At 33.2% G+C, this 22,572-nt stretch overlaps 1 protein-coding gene and 2 non-coding genes across 3 annotated transcripts in view; 2 read left to right on the top strand and 1 right to left on the bottom strand.

Annotated features, from left to right (window-relative positions):
• The first annotated feature begins 3,123 nt into the window (after positions 1-3,123).
• Positions 3,124-22,572, top strand: part of LOC130902448 (RNA-binding protein Musashi homolog 2) — a 642,276-nt gene continuing 622,827 nt past the window's right edge. Inside the window, exon 1 of the mRNA XM_057814600.1 lies at positions 3,124-3,457. The gene's annotated coding sequence lies outside the window, so the exon portion shown is untranslated. The remainder of the gene's footprint in view (positions 3,458-22,572) is intronic.
• Trnas-aga (transfer RNA serine (anticodon AGA)) lies at positions 10,627-10,708 on the top strand. The gene has a single exon. It is a non-coding gene; the product is annotated as a tRNA-Ser (tRNA).
• On the bottom strand, positions 14,821-14,902 carry Trnas-aga (transfer RNA serine (anticodon AGA)). Its single transcript has one exon. It is a non-coding gene; the product is annotated as a tRNA-Ser (tRNA).

Genomic DNA, 22,572 nt, shown 5'->3' with positions numbered 1-22,572 from the left:
CAAATTGATCCAAGTGCTATTCATTGGAGTGTTAATGTGCCTAAATGAGCCCAAAAAAATTGTTAATATAATTTAAGGGTATTTTAGAAAAGTTGAGATCAAAACGTAACTTTTGTATAACAAGTAGAAAAGTAAATATATTCGTTTATAATGTTAGTTATAATACAGAGGTCGTCATAAGTCAGGCAATGCTCTCCAAAAATCGACATAAGTCCGGCAATGCTCATAATTCTGGTAACGCTACCGAAAAAGATCGAAACGAAGCATGTTGGTGCTTCAGATAATTGTGTCTGTGTCATGATAACACGTGCTCATCGAGTAGACATGTTTTCAGAATGATTTTTCGATACAAGTTGACGCTTCAAGAGAGAGAGCTACCAAATCGATGAACAGTGTGAAATACTTATCAGATATTCTTAAAAACGGGCTCTGGTGCCCACACGCCACGTTGTGGATGACCGGTATTTGTAATAACTAGCGAAAATATCGAAACAGTGCCAATGGCGTAAGTCCAAAACTTCAAATATACGATCGTTCTCTAGGACGAATGACGAAACGCATGCACTATCGAGTTTACCGTCCATGTCTTTTCTACGCACTTCACACACAAATTTCGTTCACAAATTCGAATTTTGCGAGTGATACCTCTGATGCATTCAGAATGATCCTTTCCGGCATTCCAATTTGTCGTCGCATGACGCAACCTTCAAGCTGAACTTTACTATCAATCGGCATAACTGCGTGTACTGGAACGACCAGAATCCTCACGTTTTCATTGAAGAAGAATTAAACCTGTCTGGGGTGTATATGTAGGCAGGTAGGTCGTGCAACCGTCCATTTTTGAGGGTTCACGTGACGTTATCTGGTAATGTTCGAAGATTTACGTGGGCAAATGAACGATTCAACGTTCGCGAACATCCGTCATTTCATGTAGGACGGAACTTCGCCCCACTACAAGTAATGTTTGCGGGATTATCTTACAATTTATTTTGGAGAACAGATAGGCAGACGAGGATTCGTTGAGTGGCCCACTCGTTCATGTGACTTGACGCTCTGTGATCTCTTTCTATAAGGCCTTCTAAAGGACCACATTTTTGCAAGAGGACCACACATCCTTCCTGCCTTCCGAAGTACAATTGAAGAATTTGAAACTCTTCGCGAACAGCTTGACATGTGTCACTGGACGTGCTTTTTCGTTGAGGAACGTTACCGTTAATATATTTCTGAAGATGGGTGTCAATTTGAACACTTACAGCAACTTTTTTTTGAATCCCTCCTATGATTTCTGCTAATAAAATCACTTTTATGCTGCATTTTTTTCTCTTAAAACTAATTGTAAATTTGTAGATTACCTACAAATATATCAAATCTTCATTTTTAATATGTTTTAGATAAAATCAAATTAGAAAATTTCATGACAAGAATAGAAGAAGTTTGACATATTCTCTGTTAGTGACATTTAAAAGTTAATTACCATCAATTAATCATCAGATGATTCTAGCATAAAATACCACATAACAAACGACGAATTTATGGATTTCTTTTTGTTTTTAAGCATATGTTGTATGATAGTTTTCATATATAAATTCGTATTTTCTATTTATTTGTGGAACAGAATGAATAGAATATGATAAATCCTATTTGGTTATATTTTAAAAAATAGTTTCTGCTCCTTTCCTCATTTCTTTCGAAAAATAATCGTAACAAGCCGAGTGGCATTGAAGAGTAAATGAAATAATAAGGGAAAAAAGAGCAGTTGAAGAAAAGTCGCTTTTCCAATTAAAGTTACGACTTTAAAGTTATCGATATAATAATAGTCGTAATGTTAAACTATTGGCAGTCATTGTTATACGATTTACAGCATTTTGCTATCAACAGATTAACATTAAGATTAATCAAAGCTATAACTCTAAAGTTACCGACATAATAATTGTTTTAATGTTAATCTATTGACTTCTATTTTTATACCATTTACAGTATTTTGCTATCAATAGAATAATTGAAGAAAAACGTAACAAGACAATTGGCAAGAAAATTTCATGACCGGAAAAAAAGTTTACGAGAACTTAAAAACGAAGAGTCACTTTTTGAAGGTTAGGGCTATTCATGATGTAATTATATATAAGATTTAATGTTCTCACTTTTATTTGTTAAATTTGTTTATTCCATTAAATATGTTTTTCAAATACTTATAACCTTGTTATTTTTTGGTACTGTTAACTTTATCCAAAGGAAATCGGATAGAACGCGGTTTACTTGGGTAAAGCCTGAAACATATACAATTTCAGTAATATTTCAAATTTTACCTTTGTTTCCAGGGTATTCTGAATCTAGGTTTGACTACACTGGGTTGACCCTTAATATATGAACTGATTATTAGAAAATTCAACTGAAGAATACTCGAAATTGGTTGACTCACTTGAAGCGGGTAATATTAAAATTTTAGAATTGAGTTAGGTGCCTCAACAGAACAAAAATACTGAAAGGATAATGTAAAAAGAATTTAGGGAAATGGTACATGTAGAATAAATCAGTACTCATCGGCTTAGCGAATATTTTCCAATCAAATATCTAATTATGTTGAAAAGAGTCAGTAGTATGAAGTATTCCTTTTTCAGGAAACACTAGGATATGATACATATTAAATATTGAAGTGAATCTACAAAATTGTCAATTTTGGGCTGATGAGATGATGAGAATCCACGCTGGATGAAGGAAGATTATTAAAATCCAGAAAAAGCGAATCTTTTAACATGGAATGTAGGAAATCAAGATTTCAAACCTATATTTTGGTCTATTAATAGGAAAGATACAAATATGATAATAATGAAACCATAGTTGGAAACACTGCTGGGATTTCATTTTACATATTACGAAGTTGCCCACGAAATGGACCCTGTGGCCGGCCCTGGTCAATTATAATGACAGTTGAAATTATTAAACGCATTGGACGAAAAAAAAAGGTTCTTAGAAAGGCTGTTTACGTGTTTTTATCATAGCAGCGATGTGTTTATATTGTTTTTCTTTAACTATTTTTTAGGAAGGTTTTTTTGTTTGTTTACGTTTTAGGATTCTAAAAATACCTTTCTGGTATAATTCCTGTTTCTTTATAGTCAAGCCATCGTGAACGGAACAAAATAGTAAAAAATAATCGGTGAATTATATAACTAGTGATAATTAATTGTTATAGTGTCTAGTGTATATGTATAAATGGATGAATTAAGTAAAAGACAGTGTGTATGTATTCACCCCACCGTTAGAAATAGTTTGAATAAATAAGTGCCAATTGAAGCTGGCTTGAAATAGAACATATATCAGAAGTGTTTTAATAAAAAAGGTATTTAAGTTTATTAAAGCAGACTTCAGGAATTTACCAACAGTTAGTGTTGAGATGCTACTTTTTTGTCACAAGTGCACAGACTTAAATGTGTGGATATGGAAGAGAATAATTACTATGGTATGTATGATTAATAGTTGTTAATAGCGATTTAACAGATTTGGCTAAATTAGGACAAAATAAATTGAAAATAAAGAATGAAATTTTTTGATATCTCGCTTTGTTTTCGAGATATCGATACTTAAAGTTATAATCAAACGTTAGTTCAAAATTCGCTTTATTGAACAGATGGCGTTCAATACTTCGTATTTTATCACTTCAATTTCAATATGAATCTTGTATAATTAAAAGATTTTTTATTTAATTTTCATTTTATTTACTCTGAAACTCCAAAATTATTTTGAAATAAACACATTTCTAAAGCAAAATGAGCCATTTTTGCGAAGCCTCCCGTAAGAAAAAAAATAATAATAAAATAAAACTAAAATATCCTCACGCGAAGAAAGTTTTTTAGACAATTTTGGTTGTAAAAAATTCACGATTCTTAAACTTTTCACACTCAAAGTGCACCACTAAAAGGTTAGGTTAGATTAGGTTGTTATATACAAATAAAAAAACTAAGTGAGATATCGAAAAATTTTATTCCTCATTTTCAACTTATTTTGGGTCGATTTACAAAATGGCATAATCAAATCTAGGCGCCACGGAAATCATACTCGTGCCATCAAAATTGGCACTTACCAAGTTAATTTTCATTATTACTGCTATGGTTTTCAGTGTCATCTTTATATTTTGGCATCCAAAAATATTAGTTATCATATCTTTTTTCAGAGAAAATTTTTCTCCGCAAATTCTAAACTTTATCGTATTTTCAACATCGTTCGCCATTGTTTTTCAACTGTAAAATTAAAGCGATAACAAGTATATTTCCTGTTTACGTCAAAGTGATTTTCACACCATCAAATGAGAATAATTGTCATTTCTTTTCCCAGCGAGAATCCACTTTTTCTCAGTGTTTGGTCAGAAGATCCACTAAAAACATTTTGAGTTGTATGTAAACTTTGTTGTAGTATATTAACACATAGGCATACATTTTAAGTCAACATGGTTTTTTGTTACAATGATAGAGGTATTGTTTTGATCAGATGATTAGTCCAATTTATATATTTTCAAAAAAAATATCTCGAAATTCCAACAAACTATACAAATTATTGAAAGCAGTGACGAAAAATCACAACCAGTGACAAAAAAGAATGGCGGGTCATTTGAACCAAAAGTCTTATCGAAAACGGTATTTTTTCCGATAAATTAGTGTGTATAATTAAATAAAACTCTTTAAAATGAAATGAAAAATAAAAATATTGCATGTAACCTATTGAATATGTTATTTAGAACTATTGGAAGAAGAATAAATTATCACTGCAGTGAAATGACTTGCATTTAGGATATAAATATACAGGGTGTTCCAAAAAAGGTGATCTCGTCTCTAGGATAGATGAAAAACTTAAAAATATTTGGGGTTAGCTCAGTAAAAAATACAAATACAAAACAAATATACACATTTTTTTTTCGATTATGTCGCAAAGCTGATACATCGAATGAATTTGTTTATATGTCTGACTCTCAAAGAGGGCCCTAGTTACACGGTTCATACCAAGTAGTAGTAACATTACTTATTCAATATTAGATTTAACTAGAAAACTTTCTAGCGAACTTGAACATCATTTAATTTTACACCAAAAAGGTACTCGATACTGTGTACCGTTTTCGGAAAATTATGAAGTAATAACCGATGCTGGTATGAAGTATTGATAAAGTTATCAATTATCATTAGATAGATTTGAAGAAATGGGACTGAGGGCTTTCGTTTCTTGTAACGTTTCACAAAAATCCAGTCTAATCAGTTTAGGATCTTGTTTTTTAAAGGTTAATTAGTATAGGCAATGAGCTTTTGGAGGCCTTAGTATGAAACAAACAATTTGATAATCATGTATTCAGGTTCTGGGACTCAAACTGTTGTTGATTACGAACAAAGGCCTCCAATAGCTGAATACCAATAATTATTTAAATTTGAATTTTACACGGCAGTAGCATTTTCTCTGAGTTTGTTGCGGAATAATATAATTCTTTGATAGTTATGACGTTGATTCAATAATAATTAGATTTTTGTAACCTTGTTATTTGTCAAATTAGATATTGTTAATCACAATGTACTCAAATTTTGAATTTATATTTCTAAATGTTCTTGATTTTAGGTCTCTTCTGTTTCAAAATTAGATGACGTCAATTTTTATCTATCTTTTAAAAATTATTAAAAAAACTAACTTTGAAAAACAAGATACCTGGAGACAAGAACATTTAGAAACATAAACATCTCAAAGGGTCTATGAAATTAAAGAAATTTTGAATATATTGACATGTTATTAACCTTGGCAAGGGCTTAGGAGACTCTAACGCAGCTGTTAGGCGTTATGCATAAAAGTTTCCTCGAAGAAACAAAACAAAGCAAGTAAAAATACATTTAGAGCCATTGAACGACGTTTTCCAGAAACTGAGAATAATAAATTCTGGGATGGATCAAAATCCAACAGTTAGCGTAAAGAATAAAGCAAGACAAACAAATACGTCTTCTTCAAGTACTTGGAGGATACTTAAAGAGCAACAGCTACAACCTTACCATATAAACAATTCAAAAAGCTCTTGCCAGGCGATCTACTGGTTGGAGTGGAACATTACAAGAAAGGACAGCCCTCAAAAAAATTTTTTAAAATGAACACGGACGAGGCCACTTTTACGCAACAAGATATTTTCAACTCCCATAATGCACACTACTGGTGTGATTAAAATCTACATGTCAAAAGGGTATTACATTACCAACACTCATTTAAATGGTGATATGTACCTGGATTTTTTAAGCAATCAATTATTCGAGATATTAGAATATTTAATGCTAAACGAGCAAAGATCTCTTTTATGCACGTTTGAGCTCGAACTTTGATAGAAGATATCGTAATTGGTTGAGTAACAATTTTCAGAATCGATGGATTGGTAGAGGTATAGAAGCTTCGATACTTTGGCCTCCTTGGTCATACTGTTTTAATATCTTGGATTACACAGTCTAATCTAGAAGGAAAAATTTATGCGCCCTCTATGAGAGTCAGACATAAAAACATATTCACGTTAGGTGAAGGTTTTACTGACGCAAACCCCAAATATTTTTCAGTTTTCTACCTATCCGGGCTCAGATTTTGAAGCACCCTGTATACATTCACTTTGAATTATCTTGTAATTCATAGAGATTGAAAATTTTATATTGTCCAGGGAGAAAAAACTTTACAAACCGTATAAAAATTATTATTTGAATAAAAATGTTGTGATCAGTTATAAGTAAAAACATTTTTAAAAAATGGGAAAACGGAAATAACAATTTCAAAGTAGTAATGAGAAACAGTTCTAAACATATCAAAAAAGCTTTTGTTAAAACCCATATACACGGTGTTCCAGAGAATTGATTTTGTTTCTAGATTGGTAGAAAATTTGAAAATGATTGGGCGCTGAAAAACATTTTCAATATTTTGCAGAAACTACTGGCAATATTGTGATGAAATTTTACACAACTAGGTTATGGCATCCTGTAAATTTGTTTTAATATCTCACCAACATAAATTCTTTGAGGTTAGATTTTTGGTGAACTAAAACATAGTTCAATTTTACACCAAAACAATAATCTTAGTATACTCTATAATCTATAGAATGCATAGTTTTCATTTTGATTTGAAATAATAAAGTAATAATCGATGTTGGTATAAAGTATTGTAAATTAATTGATTCAAAACATTTTGGCATGAAATTTCATTACAATGTTGCCAGTACTTTCGTAAAACATGAGTAAATATTTTTTTTCAAATCCCTTTTTCTTAAATACGGATGAAGTTCTGGAGAATGGGTAACCCTATAGGTATTTGTGCATAAAATTTATCACCAAATAAATATTACTGGAACTGGTCTATTGTAACAATTCGGCTTGATAATAAATATACACGCGACCGGAATAACATTTAATTCAGAATTATTTTCAAAGGATAAGGATGCTATTTATTCTTTTTACCACTTCTCTAGATCAATAGCTGTCAATAATGAGTAATGGACAATGTTTAACGGCAAATAAATAACACAATCGAGAAATTACTGCAAACTGCTGACTTGAAATGTTCGCTTGATAGGATTGGCGAAATTTTCTTTCACGCTAATCGTTTTCTAGACGTATTTTCTCTGCTATATATAAAAAGTTTATTGTTTCGAAATTTTGCATAACATGTAAATACTTTTGTATTACAGATGTTATCAAATTTATTCAGCTAGAACTCTTATAATTATTCAGAGTAGTCAAAAAATATCTTTTAAAATTAATTAACTCTTTTTTGATTACATTTTATGTTGTGCAGTACTCCAGTAAATTTCACTCAAAGTAGAACTCAAGTGCTCAAAGTACTCAATGTCGATACTCACAAATACTTTTATTTTGATGTTCTTTCGAGTCCTTTTTATTTCACAGTACACAGTACACAGTACTCATAATTTCTACAGTTGAGTAGCGAGGACGAGTCGACAGCGACATCGACACTTATATACCAGAAGTCTGAATAATTCTCAGTTTGTCTCTTGAACTCGCTTGTTTTGTCTCCTATTTTGTTTGTAGAGTGCAGTCATAGATCACGAATCAATCGCATACGTGCAGTGTGTATATCGTCAAAAAATATGGTGTCTTGTTTTTTTCTGGTCTGTGAATAATTAATTACGCGTGAAAAGTGTAAAGACTTACCTGACAAAGCGTTGTGATTTATGCTTCTTAATTTAAAATTGAGATTATAAACTTATTCACAGAATCAACAATAAGATTTATATTTCTGTCCATAAATCATCGTCTGTCGTCATATAGCAGATTCCAACAGAACCTAAATTCAAATTTTTGAAATGTTAAATATCAAACATGTCTTAATTAAATTTACTTCATTATTCAGCGATATTCATGTTTTACATTGAAGTGACCTTTATATTTTTATTATTCTGCAGTTTTGCCATTTTTACATTGGGCATTATATTTTTGAACATTTTTTAATTTTCAATTCAGCTTTTAAGTAATTTCTTTAATTCTGACGATATTTTTAGAAATAATTGAAACTTTCACTCTATCTTTGGTTCTTCTGTTTTTAATCTCTATCAAATTTAGAGGATATTCTCTGTGTCATTTTAAAATTCTATTATTCTATTACTATAAATTATTCTTTTCTTGCTTACTTGTCCTTTAGTTTAGAATGTTTGATTTAAAGTAAGTACTCTCACTCGTTACTATTTTATCATGAGTACTATCTCACATTTGAAAAAGTACTCTCGTATTCGACAACTTATTATAGAAGTAGTCTTACCCGAATACTTTTAAGTACTTTTCATTTTTTTAAGTATTCGTGATTAGCACAATACCCTGCCCATCTCTAATTTTCTGTTTTCTATGGACATTCTGAAATGAAATAGTTATTTTCCGGAAAGTGATACTTTCCCGCACGCGACTGCAGTTGTCCCTAACGACGCGGAGCGGAGTTCGGGCAAGTGGTGAAGTGCGGGAAAGATACTTTACGCATGAGTTAGGAACATTATTTTTTCTACGACCTTATATACCTTATATACAAAAAAGTATACCAACCCATTTTTCAAAAATTATTTTATTCCAACAAACATAATAATATACAAAATTTTAACTAAAAACTACTAATTATTATAAATATTAATATTGAAAACACAGTTTGTTGCATTCTGTAGACTAGTAAGAATTGCCGGCCCAGTGGAGGAGTTATTTGGTTTCAACTGGAAGGTAGATGACGTCGGTGAGGATGGAATCGGTTGCAGGTCGCATAAAGATGACGATGACGGTGACGGCAACAGTTTTGTCATTTGTAGAACAGAGAAACTTTTTACCATCGAATAACGGGACCATAATGTATTAGATTTCAAAACCATACTTAGGTCTGAAAAATACGCCAGAAATACCTCATCCTTATAAGTTTTGGCCCCTTTCTCCTTATACTATGTAACAAAATGGTCGTATTGCTTCTCATACTTTAGTCTGGATTTGGCAGCCTTCAAAATGGCTTCGGGAAGTTCTTCGTCGGATGAATCCATTAATATTATTGTATCGGATTCGGTTTAATGTGGTTTAATTTAGAAGAAGATTGTTCTTATTCGGTCACTTCCAAGACGTTTTGAACAACTTTCTCATAGCAACTGATATCAAACCCGGGTGGTTTGATAGTTATTTCTCCTTTGAAGAATGTGTCACTTTCCCGCACTAGTGCGGGAAAGTGACACTTTCAAAACTAAAATGCGTGCGGGAAAGTGGGTTAAAACGCACGGTCGTAGAAAAAATATCTATTTGAGGTTATAAATGCCATGAGTACATTATTACATATATTTTCCATAAACTTTGATATCCCTGCAGTGGTAACCTATGACCTGGTGGTCTCTATTCAAAAAAGAAATAAGAACTACCAATCTCATAAATGACAATGAAAAGAAAGGATATTATCTAAAAAAAAAAAACTAATATATCGACCGAGGGAATGCATATAATGATGTGGAAATTTGAGCAGAATCCCCACCTCATCATGGAAGTATAAATTGTTGCATTGGAGACGAAAAGAATTCTCGAGATGTGCGTGAGGATCTCTTTGTTGATTCACTTCTGTATGTAAACAATAAAAATTTCAGAACAAGGCACATACGACAATTTCTTCGGGAGACATACGTCTTGAAGTCGACGCAAATCGCTAAAAATATTATAAGCTTATTATGTTTATATGTTTATATAATGAATTATATAATTGAGTATTGATTGTTTGGATATTGAGTTTCCAATAAAGGCCACATCAGAATCACTAATGAGTAGACATTGAAGTTTTATACGGTGAAATTCTTGTGTTTCATCATGTGTTTACAATTATTTCCATGCCCATTTATTAGATCAAACTATCATTCATTTGTATAATGTAAGTTAAAAAGGCAGTTCGAAACAATAAAATAATCTTACAAAGTATACAAAAATATAGATATTATTATATGCTTGCAGAAAAAAATTTTTCCGGTTCAAAGTTTAATTACAAAATTAGTGAATGATCAATTATGACAGAAAAATGGACGTTATCTCTCATTTCCTCCTGATTTTGCGTTGTTTATACTTTGATTATTTCTTATTCAAAAATTAATTTATAAACTTTTGATGGATACTTTTTATGCATGCAGTCATGGCCGAGCGGTTAAGGCGTCTGACTAGAAATCAGATTCCCTCTGGGAGCGTAGGTTCGAATCCTACTGACTGCGAACGTTTTTGGTTCTAGTAAATATTTAATTTATTTACAAACCTCTATGTATTTTTATAATCAGAAAATTAGGGAAAGTAATACAACTTTTACGTCATGTGGTTACAAAAAGTGTTTTATTATTGATTAAGTGAATGGTTCTCGAAGTTAGGAGTTACTAAGTTAATAAATACTTTTAACAATTAATACTAAATTGGACACCACCAGCTTTCCAACGATCGAAGTGGAGAGTGAATAAAAGAAAAGGTTAAAAAGTTGAAAACACCTTATAAATTAAATTGATAGAAACTAAACACACAATCCCCGGTTCAAATTCTCCAAATGAATATTTATTACTGAGAACAATAGAAAAGCTTTCAGCAAATAATAGATTTATTAAAAAAAGTGAGATTCGCATTAACTGCATATTCAAAAACCACAACGATCAAAAGCTGTTGAATTTGCTGTGTTTATAGTGCATCGGTTAGGTTTTTAGTCTAACTCTATGCTGATAGCTGTAAAACTACAAAAAAAATAAGGGAATACAGATGCAAATTAATAAAAAAGAAACGATTAGGTATAAGAGGATATATTGAAAAATTTTTAGCCTGCTATAGAACCAAACACAATTTCAATGTCAAAATATTCTCCTCTTAATTGGATACATCTATTACAGGGAACGTGCAACGTCTGTAGACATGTAAAAAAAATGTTTCACCTCCACATCTTCTATTATCTTCTCGTTGGAAGAAAATTTACTACATTTTAAACTTTTTTTTCAGTTGAGGAAAGAGATGATTGTTGGACGAAGCCAAATCTGGTGAATAAGGGGGGTGTTCTAGTAATTCAAAACCTATATCAAGAATTTTTTGCATGGCAACATGATATTTGTGTGCAGGGGCGTTGTCCTGCAAAAACAAAACACCTATGGATAGCTTTCCGCGTCTTTTCTCTTCAATTTTTTCCCGTAGAGTGATAAGTAATGCCGAAGAGTAATCTCCAGTTATTGTTCTACCCTTATACAAAAAATCGATCATATTACTCCATGGAAATCTCAAAAACCTGAAGCAAGAACTTTTCCAGCAGATTTCTGGACACGAAACTTCCTAGGTCTTGGAGAACCAGAGTGTCGCCATTCCATCGAATGTTGCTTTGTTTCTGGATAGTAGAAATGTACCCAAGTCTCATCCATGATAGTCAATTCGGTTTAAAAAGTCTACATGGTGTTCAAATCGAGCACAGATCGAACGCGATGCTTCTACCCTTGCACGCTTTTGGTCAACATTAAAACATTTGAAGATCCATTTTGCAACAATTTTTCTCATGTCCAAGTTGACGTAAACTATATGTTGAACGCGTTCTCATGAAATATTCAGTGCTTCAGATATCTGTTTTAGCCCAATTCGACGGTCTGATAAAATCAGGTCATAAACTGTATTGATATTTCCGGGGACTGACACATCATCTTCAATGGAAAATTTACCTCGTTTGAAGCTTGCAGTCAAATTTATCACGGTGGCTCGATACTCCAATTTCTTGGATTTTCACAATTTCGGTGTACATCTTTTTTCTTTCAATTTATTGCGTAACTCTGGTTTACTTCTTTGACATTAAACTTTATACTGACACTTCTAATGAGTTATTGTTTGTTGCTTAATGTTCGGCTACCGTTATATTTTCATGCAAAAGTTCATAATATAAATAACCCTGCTTCCATTTTCCTAGAGTTTTAAAAAAAGGCACCTTTCTGGTATGTGCTGAAGTATAATGTATTCAGGCATTCAAGGACATCCTTCTTTTGATACAAAAGGTGTCTTAATAATGCTAGAGCCATGTCTTTCAATACACTCAATGTATGTAAACAGATCTTATAAATTCGTACATAGATAAAATTTTTATTGCAATCTCATTACGTACATGTTATTATTGAATATCACTTGCAAGGACTATCCACGATACAATTTTTGACGTTCACTAGCAAGGGCGTAGAAAACATATTTGAAAGTATACATAGTTGCTTGAATGTCTGGAAATAATTATTACTAACTAACATTCTAGAATTAAAATTAGCTTTTTATATGAAAGTGTACTCCAAAAACCTTAATCATACCTTATATACTGAAAGTTGGATGATCACATAAAAATGATTTATTGTGAAATGCATTTGAAAACACATAAAACCCACTCGTATATTTTTTTTTATATAATTTTATATAATTTTTTATGTATCTCTCAAAACAAAATTACTTAGGTCGAACAAATATGCCTGACTTTGGAATAGTTATTGAAAAATCAAAATACGCATGCCCCATTGCTCCGAGTGCAAATGTGGTCGTCCATTGCTATCTTTTATCTTACATTTCCTATTCTGATAGCAAAATTTGTGGCAAAGGCAGCTTATACATGAAATTTTAATGTTGATGATGCTGCCTGCTTGAGTGGTGAAATTTCTGATTTTTTTTATTTGGATCAAAAATTTTAATTACTATTATGCGTATCTATATTGATGGGATATACTAAAAAACCAGGATTGGACTCCGCAATGATAAAATTCAGTACAGTTCTTCCAATATCAATTGCAGATTATGAAAACTTATATAGAAAGTCTTGCCGACAATTTTGTTTGATCTACCATAAACGTAGATACCTCATTTTATGAATTTATTATTTTTATATCTTATGCGAGAAAGTATTCGTTAAAAGTCAATCGAATCATTATAAATTGGAGGGCATTATACGCCGTTATTTAGACAGAGTCACTTAATTGTAATTCTACTTGGAACTTAGAAAAAATCATAATTATATCTCGTTAACTTGCTACAACTGAATATTGAATTATAAAACGTAAATAGACGAGTAAAATGTACCTGCCTGTAAGGAGTTTGGCTTAAACAGAGTATAGGACGTGAACTGAGCCCTTTTTGTACCTGATTCTTTTTTTGTGGAAACCAAATTTCAAAGCAAAAACCATAAAAGAATAAGAATTCTTTGCAAATAAAATAAAAAAAAACGTTTCAATTCCAAAGTATTTTCATAAATAATAATGGTATTCAGAATCATCTGAACTAGAATCATTATTTGATTGAATTAATATGGGTTGTATATACTCATCTTCTTCTTTGATAAGTCGTTCAACACAGTTTTTCCAAAGCTCTTGGCGGTCTGCTGCTAGAAATTTTCTTTACGAGTTTTACAACCTCTTTACTCAGTTCTGGGGATTGATTACATTTTCGTAATTCTGATTTTACGTTTGCCCAAATTAACTCTATAGGGCTAAATATGCTATAGTAATGAGTTAGTCTGAGAAGAGTATGACCATGTTCTTGGCACAGCTTGTGAATGTAATAAATTTCCTCTAACTTTTGATCTGTAATAACAGTTAGTAATTCTTTGTTTGTTGGGCCTTTTTTACGATCGCTGACATAAATAGGAATAATTTTTTTAGACATAAATGCTAACATTTGAGCTTTGTTAATATCACTATTTGGTGTCTTAAGAAGTTGACTTTTCAAATAATTCTGCTGTTATTTCTTCATAATAATCAGCTGTACAGTTTTTAATTTCCTTTAGCACATATTAATAGAGCATTAGGCACGAAACCGTCTTCGCTTCCAGCGTGTAATATTATATCGCATTTCCATTTAGAACATGGCCCATTCAAACAGCAAATTTTACTATTGTCAACCCAACCGAAATTTACTACATCGTAACTGTCAAACTATGTTTCATCTAGATAAATTATGTGTCTATTAGAACTTCTGACAGCTTCGGCTAATAGAAATGCATTTATGTTTTCGATTCGATGTTTTCATTGGTAAACAGTGGACATGATGAGTCCACGTTGACTAACGGTTTGTTAGATGTCTACCAAATTTTATATGGGGAGTATACATTATTTTCCATTTCTTAATTTGGTATGAGTGCCGTGCGAAATTATGAAATATTGATTGTTCCTCGCATAACTTTCTTCTACAATTGATATTGGGAGAACTATAGTAATATACAATACTGTAATTAGAGAAAATACTTTTCTACAAAATTATAGAACTATATTATAACAATACTGTCCTGTAAATTCTGATTAAAAAATTGTATGAGGAATTTTTAATAAAAATTTATCATTCCAAAAATTTTCGCAGTCAGTAGGATTCGAACCTACGCTCCCAGAGGGAATCTGATTTCTAGTCAGACGCCTTAACCGCTCGGCCATGACTGCACGCTCAAAAATAATTATTAACGCGTAATAATTGAATGGTAATATAAAATGTAAAATAAAAATCTGAATCAAGTAATAATGTGACGATCAATTCTTACCGCAACAATGACACAGTACCAGAATATTATGAGATTTTTTTAGAAAAATTATAATTTTACTGTAAAAATTGAAGCATTCCTATATTTTTACGAATTGCTTCAAGTACAAACACTGATTTTAACCTGTTCAAGTGGAAACATTCATAAACTTACTGAAAATGTCATGATGTCAAAAAGGATCAACCTGATCAAAAAATACTGCTGCTGCTACACTTACTCACAACACAGAGCTTATAACATACAAAATGAAAAACTTCCTACTATATTCAACGTGTAAGAAATTAATATGAATAGAAAGTGATATTGTCAAGCAAAGTACCCTGATATCATTTTTCTATTATGTTCCACTTAGTAAAATGGCTATTGATACGTTAAAATCACACCCATTGAATTGGAAACCCTACGCTCAACATTTTTGTTCTTGTATGCTCCAAGTTTATTCGCCCCATACTTTAATGCTTATTTTTATCGTCATTTACAATACTTTCTCATAATCTAAACATCATAACTTTTATTTATTTATTTATATTATAACTTTTATTTATATCATGTATAAAATTCAGGACGTGATTACTCGTATGAAATTTAGATGCGTCTTTCTTATAACAAAATTACCTCCCAAAATATTACCTTTAAAGGGTGGTGACTAAAATTGGTTTCTATATTTTCCAAACGTGAACAGGAAACCATGACACGTAGGCTACGTTCATGTATTTTGGCTAGAGGTGGTATTTCCTGCATTTATTATAGATCGTATTACATTTCAAATTTTTACTGTTTTCCACTCAATTTATTGAAAAGATTATAAATTATGATGTTAATTTTTTTCTTATACAGCTATTGGTTTTGAAAAAAAAGGATGATTGAAAAATATTTTTAAATAAAACAAGAATTCTAAGTCATAATTTTATGTCATAAAACTTCATCTTGAAAAAAAGTTTTGATATGAAATAAAGATATCAGATCCATAAAAAATAAAATATATAATGAACACCATGAAGTGTATGAAAACTACGGCTCAGATTGTTCCCGTTCCTACGTTTGCCAGCCAAATCGATGTATTTTCATCAGGGCAAAGGAATATTTGTTGTTTGTCAGTAATTTCGATATTTTCTACACCCTTGCCCAACATCCTGTCCATATGAGAAACCTAGTCGATCTCAATATAACCAAATTCAAGAGACCATAGTAATAAATTACCGTCAACCAGGAAACACCTTCTTCATCCACTTCTTTCCAATACCACTTCTGCCAACAGTAACATTTCTTCTAAAATCCCACAAGAAACCAAGCTCCACATATTTATCCACATCCCTTTTCATCAATAATATAGTCTTGACGCGCGCCAAAAAGACAAAACCCGCCAATAGGTCCCCTATAATTACAAGGTACAGCTGGCTAGCTCAGCAGTTAGCTCAAGACCAGCAGTGATAGTGTTAGTGTCCCCGGTTCTGGATGACAAGGAGAACCATCGAAGTTGTGTACGGAGAGCCTCAGGACTTTGCACCTTCCTAAACTGGCCACCAAGACAGTTGAATAAGCTACTTCGTTCGCATCTTTCTTGTGGAGACCCTATTGAAACTAAATCTAGCTGATCTAGACTGGGTTGTCGATAAACATCCCCCGAATCGAAGCTGGAAGACATCGTGGCGACGGATGAATGGCAGCAGGGTTATTGCTGTCTCGAACGATTCCCCTGGTGCGCCGGATCGCACCCCATTGTATCCAGACCTTACTCCGCCATGCGGAGCTCTGCTGGAATGGACCAATCTTTACCTAGCTAATCCTGAGAAACCGAAAAAATAGAGAAACCCTCCACCTCGCGAGAAAGAAAACGCTGAGAAGAGGAAGTTGCTGAGCTAAAAAAAAAAGAATAGAGAAGAAGCCGCAAAGACACCGCCTCAAACTCTAAGGAGTACACTTACGCGGCTGCTACCTAGCTCGTGAGAGATGCTATTCTGTCTAGGGCATTACCCAAGACTGTTCTCAGCGCAACGAGCAAACTTCGAAACTTTGGGGGTGGAGGCACTAGTGGAAGAGATGTTCTCTTGTTGGGAGCATTAGATCCATTTCAGGGGCATCCACTTTTGGCCGGGACTTATTCTGGATGACTGTAAAACATCATAGTCAGCTGAGGGGTTACGGTTAGCATATATTTCAACTAATAAACTTTATATACACAATGTAGGGAAGTTCTAGACAAAACATTGAGTACATCGAATCTTGAAAAACGGGTAAAAAACTACAGGGTATCGAATGAGTCGTCTCTTTCTCTGATCATAGAGTAATCATGTTCGGACTGGAGACAGATTCCACTTAGCCAGAAATAAGTAGGAATCCAAGAAAAATCGAATGGGAAACATAAAAAACTAATCTACACTATAACTTGGGACATATCCAGACCAGTAATACTAGACACCGTATGAGTCTGGAGCAAGATCTTAGAGAAGTGAATGAGGCCATACTCGATGCATACGTATTGAATTGGCCCATACAAAAGAGCAAAAAGGTAGCGATGCTTCCTGGTGGAATAATCCGTCCAAGTTAAGAACCGAAACACGAAAGCTCTTTAAGAGAGCAAAGTGTTCCGAGAACTGGCTGAGTTACACCAGAAAACTCATTGCCTACAACAAAGAAATGAGAAAAGTAAAGCGATAAAGCTTCTGAAAAGTCTTGGCGAAGAGCAAAGTCAATACAACCATGGCACCGAGGAAACCAGATGGCAGCTTCACGGAGTGTGAAGAGGACGGAGCACAGCTCATGCTGAAGACTCACTTTCCAGGAAGCAGCAATCCAGCCTCAGTACACAAAAGGATAGAATATGACAAAATACACCTTTGAACCGTTCTAGTAACCTGGAGTGGACGGAATCTTCCCAGCTCTGCTCCAAAGGGGACAGGAGAATATAGGACATTAGGAGCAGCTTAGCGCTGGGTTACATACCAGAGCCACTAGAGCCACCAGAGCCATATAGAAGGGCCAAAGTAACATTCATACCAAAAGTATGGAAAAAAGACACCACACATCCCAAATCGTTCAGACCAATCAGCCTCACCTCGTTTCTACTCAAAAAAAAAAAGATGTTGGCAATCATATTAGACACAGAGATTCTGAGGAAACCTTTCCATTAATGTCAATTTGCATACCAAACAGGAAAATCTACGGAAACTGCATTGGTACAATTGACAACTTAAATTCAGAACACTCTGACGAATAAAGAAAACGTAGTATATGCCTACTTAGACATAGAAGGCGCCTTTGACAATACTCCACACAACGAGATCAAAATAGTATTAGATGCGAGAGAAGTAGATAGGACAACCTCTAGATGGTTGGCACAACTATCACTATCACAACTATCTACTAGAACAGCAGAAACCAAAGTAAAAAAGACACCATTTTAATCACTGCAAACAGGGGATGCCCACAAGGGGGAGTAGCGTCCCCATTTATGTGGAGCTCAGTAGTAAACTCTCATGCGAGTTAATGGAGCTCAGTATACTCTGTCCACGATTTAGTTATCTACGCAAAAGGTTGCTTTATTAATACACTTTGTGACAAAGTTCAAAGAGAACTAACTAATATAAACGTCAATCCGACCTACCTCCACTAGGAAGAAAAAACTCAACCTCAAACCGATCAATCTATACGGGAAAGTAATCGAATGGAAAACAGAGGAAAAACATCTAGGACTCACACTAGACAATAATTTTATTTGGAACAAATATGAAAAAGAGATAATCACCAAAGCCACAAAAGCCATGATAGTGTGCAAAAACTTTGCAGGGAGGATTTGGAGTTATAACCTAAAGATTCTACGGTGGCTGTACATGGCAGTTGTGAGACCAATTATCACACATAGGGCAATAGGTTGGGATACTAGAATTAGTCTGGATATTACGAGCAGTAATCTCTCAAAGTTACAAAGACTGTCTTACGAATGTGAAACTGGAGCCATGAAATTTTGCCTAACAGCTCCACTAGAGGTTATTCTAAATCTCCCTCCTCTCCACATAGATCTGCAAAGTGTGGCAGAGAAAACATCACTTAGAATGTTCACAGACGAAATTATCCAAGATAACTTGTTCCCAAATTATGACTAACCCCGGAACATGCCTCAGGATATTTACATCGAAAAAATTTAGCTTTGGAAAAAACTTCACCTTAATAATAAACTATCAAAGCATGTGGGATCAAAACACCATACAAGAAATGAACAGAAATGCCATTAAACGGATGGATCAAAAACAGTAGATGGAACTGGAACTGGAGTTTATAGGCACATAATCAATCAGAAATTCATGCAATTGTTCGGTTCAATCTAGAGAGGAACTAACGCAATCAGAAGATCGTCATAATGTCCGATAGTCAAGCAGCTATCAGCTAAGCTCCAATATAATAAAATCCAAACTCGTTTGAGATTGCCCAGAAAAATTAAACGAGCTGAATAAGCTAATGCGGGAGCAGACAAGATCTTCATGGGATCCGAACTGTTTTGTGATATCATCTACAGAACAATGGAAAAAGCACTGGAAATAAAGTAGATAGGAGCAAAACCAATTATTGGGCCAAGCTACAAGGGCTGAGACAGGCAAATACTCTTCTGGAAATCTATAACCAGAGTAGATTTGAAGAATGTATCAACCTAAGTAAGAACAATCTACAAATCCTGACAATGGTCCTATCAGGGCCTCAACAAACACTTCAAGATGCTAGACCTAGCAGATAATGTGGCGTGCAGGTTTTGTTGTATAGAGAACGAAACCTCTATCCACATTCTCCCGAAGTGTGAAACACTAAGGAATTCCAGAACACTACACCCGAGAGCGTATGAAATAGAAGACGAAGATCTCTGGAAATTAAAGCCATCCCACATTCTAGACTTTTAAAGAGTGGGATTAATGGATCAGCTGTAAACACAGAATTCTATCGCAGCAAGAAAGGGAAACATATCCCTTAGGTCGCAGTATATACGAGACCCCAAATCCATACATATATACGTACAAGCATATTACTATTCAAATTTATTTTCTCATTTTTTTTTTCAGCTTTTCATTTCCTTGGTGGAATTCCAAAGTGTGGGCAGATTGAGGCCTTGGAATCAATAAAAAATGAATGAGGCATATTGAGACCACAGAATCGGATAACTTCTCACCTTTGAACAAATATCCACCCTGTCCCTACCCTTCTCTTGCTTCGAAGCCGAAACGTCAAGAATTTTCTAAATTCCAACGCGGTTCAATCCGTAAACCTAGTATTTTTTTTTGTAGTAGGATTCCGGAAAAATCAAAAACCAAAGTGTACTTACTCCAATATATCATAAATCATCTTGATTTGAGGTTTCTATTAATTGAAAATTAGTTTTTAAACATAGGACATAGAAGTTTTGAACTATCCCGTTCTGTATCAAAGTTGTTATGATAGACGGTAATCAAAACATATCCGTGATTATCATATTAAGACTGATGAAATTGTTATCGCTTAACATAATTACATGGTGATTCTCAATTGAAATTCATTTAAGATTTCAAATCAAAATAATTTATGACCAGTATTTATCACGCAATTCATACACATAAATAATATTCATTTGATTAATAACCGCGAAATTTTTACGTGTTATTACAAGATCACGTTTTTATTTTCATAAATACCTTGTGAAAGTTGGTGATATGCCCAATGGCATTTATCAAAATTGTATAGCTTCGAAAAAAAAAATTTATTTTAAAATTAGAAAGACACGCACCTATGACCTCGAAGACATTATCAATAATATTTTTTTGGAAATATTCAACCCTTCCTTCGAATAAAATGACTACAGACACGAATCTTATGAATCTCTACTATTAAGGCCCATTGAAGAAATTTTAGTGACTTTGTAAATAATTCGAAATATTAACACTAAGATTATTGCCTATTTAATCATTTAGGATTTTAAATACAGGTACCGTCACTGAAGGAAAATCAAATTCTATTTACATAGACATCACATTATTCTTAAAAATTCTATTAATATATCTATTAATTTGGAAATTACGGTCGAGAAATATTCATAGCAGCAATTGCCCTGCATCTGTTTAAGAAGTATGTCACTTAATAACGAGAAACAATCCCAACTTCAACCTTACAAATAGATGAAAATCTGCAGAAGAGTTCAAACATATGATCGATTTTCAGACGTAATTTATTTGACATATACAAGAGCTGAAAATTGGATCTAGATTTGTCCACCTTAAATGACACCTGAAGCCCTCAATGAAAAAGAAGCTGAATCCGCGACGAAAAGACCTGTTAATCATAATCGAACATGACGACTTGAAGACAACCAACCAAAATACAAAAAAATAGTGTCAAGCTCAGTTAAATGTTGATGAATTTTGCAATATGCAATGCTTTGGATATGGTTCTAGTAAGAAGTTGAAATTTTATATAAGAAAATTCTGAAGAAATATATGAGAATGTTAGAAAACATTCTGTGTACTTCTTTGATCATCCACAATAAAAACTGTCCTGAAATTTCCAGCTAAAGACTAGTATGTATACTAAAAAATGGGCATTTATCATAAAACTTGCAGAAAGCACAGATTATAGAGAAAGTATAGTGCTGCCGCTGAACGTTTTAACTAATTCCGAAAAAAGGAGAACTTATTCATCCTTTCTTATTGTGTGAAAATAGTTTGCAAAGAAATTTCACCAAGTTTTTGCTGTGAAACTAACGTGCCGTGGGGGCAGCCTTTTATTTAGTTGGCTGTTTCAAAAAGGGGTCGAACAATTACAAATTATAAATACAAAGACGTATGCCTGCAAAACAGCAAAAAGTAGTGCAAAGAATACTACCAAGTCTAAATTCTTGGTATGGAATATATAGATCAGTACCCAGTACGTTTCCTAGAACGGAATATTGGACAAAATATCGCCAAGTACTATAGATAATCGTCTCTTTCTAAAATTTAATATTCAATGATAAGAAAAAATGAAAATGACACAACAATTGTCTTGAATCTGTGAATGTGTGAATCTGCTGCAAAATCGTTCATCCAGTGTACCTTGGCACACTAGAGAACAAACTTATAACACATTGTTAAATAATTGACCACAAATTATCTATCTCTGAAATCACATCTTCAACTTACTGACGAGCAATATAGATAACTCAATTTGAAAATAATTATATGGCTCATTTACCTCCAGCATTACCAACAATACCACTCGAAACCCGAAAAAAGTAGATCATATGTTTATTCTAACTATTGTATGTAACTTGGGTATAGAAATCTGAAACGGAGAAATTTAATGAAAGAATATATATCTGATAACTATAATTATAATAATAATAATAATGTCAAAAGTAGATTATCAATATTCTTTATTTTGGAAACAGTACACAACCTTTTTTATTAAATAACACCACCATTGTCGTTGTTGATTCTATAAACTTCTTATAGTTTGTTGTGGAAAATTCCATTCTAGGGAACGTGTGGTGCGACTCAATTTGAATCTTCGAATCTTATTCATTTTTGAATCCGTTTGCCTAATTCGTAAGCACGATAACCCAATTACAGAAAGATCGTT

The sequence above is a fragment of the Diorhabda carinulata genome, chromosome X, assembly GCF_026250575.1.
Source record: "Diorhabda carinulata isolate Delta chromosome X, icDioCari1.1, whole genome shotgun sequence".
Taxonomy (NCBI): Eukaryota; Metazoa; Arthropoda; class Insecta; order Coleoptera; family Chrysomelidae; genus Diorhabda; species Diorhabda carinulata.
Note: the sequence above shows the minus strand (reverse complement) of the source record. Positions and strands in the feature narration are given on the sequence as shown.